Raw genomic sequence first — 3485 nt, 5'->3', positions numbered from 1 at the left:
TCAGAACAGCACTTGTGTATTGACTTAAAAGAAATACCTGTAGAAACATACTTTCTATGTAACTTTCCCCTAAATAAATAAGAACCTCAAAATATACAATATATATAGCTCAATGCAATTATAGCAGTTGTATCTGTATGCTAGAAGATGTTTTCCTTCAATACTTCTACAAAGCAGAAAAATTATGACGTACCTTAACTATGATGCTTACTTATTAAGATGCTGAATGATGCTGTTACTAGAGCAAATGGAAGCCATGTCTAAGCATGTAGATTTTTGATCCTAATGGATGTATCTGGTTGTAGGTGCATTCATGCCCTTAAAATACACCTTTTTGCTTGGGGTTTTGTTTTTTTTTTTGGGGGGGTGGCTTTTTAAAAAAGAGCATATATTATATATATTTCAGAGACCAAATGTTACATTACAAACCTTCATTTGCAAACAGCCAGTAACAAGCACATGGGAAGGAAGTGAAAACTTCGACCAGTCCGACTGTGTTCGAACAACCTGGTGAGAATCACTGTGCAATATGCAGACAGAAGATGCGGCGTTACGGACCTGTTGCTCAAATCCTGTCAATCTTCGGTTGCATCTCCAGCCCTGTCGATACGGTCCTGAGGAAAAAGCTGCTATAGGTTTTCTCTCACTGTAAAGGGAGTAAATTTCTCTGTGACAGTTCTTTGATTTGTGTTCTCCTAACAATTTATATAATGGAAAAGCAGTATTTTTACTGCATTCTGGGCCTTCCTTAGTGGCAAACTGGACAGCAGAGCCTGGGCCTGAGATTTACTACAGAAGTATAATGTTTGTGGGGTAGAAAAGTCAAGGGGAATCAATGGAAAATTGGTCACATGTCCCATTAAAAGTATAAATGATACTCGGAGGACTTACTTGAGCTCCTAAATCCTTTCACAATTAAAGAAAAAGACCCTAAAATCAGCAGCTACCCTCCCTCAAACTTTATTTTTACTTAAATATGCATAAATAACAAGAATATTGTGAGCTTAGATGAATGTAAAGCTATTTTAGTTATTTGCGCTCTACACAAGTACGCATATGAGAAACGTTATCTAGGTGTCCCCTAGCAGACTGTCAAAAGTAATCTACAACATATTTCTTAAAAGAGAGATACATTTTAACTTTAATTACACCTGAGAAATGATGGAATACAAAATGATTAATGTGTCAGTGTTAAATCTCTGAGTCTCATGAGAAGCTAAAACTCATCCATTGAAATTGAAGAAAACAAGAAAAATTAATGGGCTCTAGTTACAGGAAGGGCTGTGTGTGTTAGTAGGATGTTGCTGAAAATCTTTCCACTATTTCTTCTTCTAAGCAGTGTAAAGGCTGGGCCAGCAAATCATGAGGCAGACAATCTGACTAATATTACAATAAATTAAAATATTATGTTAGAAGTTTTACCATTCCTACTTGAAGCAATTGAAGACTGAATCAGAAGTAAAAAATCATAAAGGAAAACAAATGAGCAATAATTGAATATTGGGCAGGCAAGTAGGGGGGAGGAAAAGCTGCTAGTCTAAAAGAACCCCTTTATTCTAAACTTTTAAGAATTATAATAAGAATTTTTGTCTATTGTGTAGTCAAGCAGTAATAATAAGGGATGAATTTATTGTTACAGTCCAATTTAACACGTGAAACACCAGTAAAATCTGTGGAAACTATTCATGCAGATCAAAAGCACAGTGTGGCTCTAAATAATTTCAGTGAATAGGCTTTATTTAGGTAAGACGTTTAAAGACAACCTTGTAGTATGTAGCCAAATAAACTAATATGTCAACTAATACATCGAAGTGAAGTTTGCCTCTCATAGCATAGCCATAGCCTGTGGCTAAATGAAAGTACCTTAGATCAGAATGCAGAAATCAAAAGGTAATAAAATTTCTGTGAGAAAGTAGGGACAAAATACTACTAAAGGTTAAAAACCTAGGCATGGTGGTGTTGGGTTGACGGTTGGACTCGATGATCTTGGAGGTCTCTTCCAACCTTAATGATTCTATGATTCTAAACATTTTTAAGTTCCTGTATCAAAGGCTAATATTAGATTCTCTCCATCGGTGTCAAATCAAAGCTGAGGCAAAAATAAAAGGCACATTTTCTTTTTTTTTAATACCACTTGTATTAGTAATCGTGTGGTCAACACAGCTTTTCAGCAGGTTCTTACAGCTTCCAAACTGTCTGAGGTCTAGAACACCTATTACAGGCAGCTGAACACGGGTGATATTTACCAAAATCTACAGCATTGATATATTCTTCACATTTTTACAGCAAGTCTCTGACAAAAGGAAAGCTGTGCTGTAATGGTTTGTGTGCTTTAAAATTTTAACAGAGATTTTCTCATATTTTCCATATGAACATTGTCATATTATCTCATTTTTCCCCTTAGTCCCTATCAAACTAAGATTATATCTTTTTTAATACAGTGAGCATTAATAAGTGTATCTATATATATGTGTGTGTGTGTGTGTATAAAAGTAGCTTTATAATAACTTGTTTTGTGTGGACCTGAATCAAAACAAGATCAAGCAACACTGCCTAGCTTTATGGCTTATTTTGTATTTCGGTAACATCTTTCCTGTCTTTCAAGAAGTATTGTACTGAGAAAGGAAAAATAGATTCAGATTTTCAAGGTCTTTCTGTTGATTCCTTTTGTCATATTTCTTCTCTCCTGTACAATGACTAGTTAGATCCAGTACAGTGTGGAGGGGAAACCTGTGCTTAGCAGTCAGATCTATGGACTTTATTTCAGGATTGTTTTTTGTTCATTATGCAAGAATATAGGGCAGGCACTGAAATTAAATATTTATGTCATACATACGTTTTTATCCTATTTTTATTTTCTGAGGTTAGTAATAACCTAAGTGTTTTAGTGAAGGAAGGGTATTTTATTGCAGTATCATCATTACCCCTGAGCCTGCAATTCATAACCTACAGGTAAACTTCTGTATCCAGCGGAAACACGTGATAGTTAATGACATTCAGTAGATGCTGGAGTCCATTTGCGGGTATTTATGGCCACTAAATGCAGGACTTCCCTCAGCCCGAGCCGGAGTCCTGGGGTAGAGGTAGAGGTTCTGCAGCCACCAGCTGTACCTTCCATTTGGCTTCACGGCACCATTCCTGTATGGATTTTCTTCTGCCGGAAAACTCCTTTCATTATATTTCTGCCATCTTGTTTATTTAAATATGTGCTCAGATGGGGAAAAAACCCAATGCGTTTTATAGATGAAGTAAAAAGCGACTCCTGAAATTTGGTAAGATTCTTATCTCAAGACTTGCTCTTGTTTTTCCCATGTTTATGTTATTTAAGAAGCCGCTCCAAGTTCCACTGTAAGGTACTTCTTATGCTTGATGGGCCGGTTAATGTAGTTTTATTTGTTGAGAAGTGGATACATCTTACTCGAAATCTGTAGTAGTCCTTTCAGAATTTAATTCAACTTTTATCTTCTTTAAGGTAAGTAATATTC

This window comes from Pygoscelis adeliae, unplaced genomic scaffold (genome assembly GCF_000699105.1).
Source record: "Pygoscelis adeliae isolate BGI_AS28 unplaced genomic scaffold, ASM69910v1 Scaffold24, whole genome shotgun sequence".
Lineage (NCBI taxonomy): Eukaryota > Metazoa > Chordata > Aves > Sphenisciformes > Spheniscidae > Pygoscelis > Pygoscelis adeliae.
Note: the sequence above shows the minus strand (reverse complement) of the source record.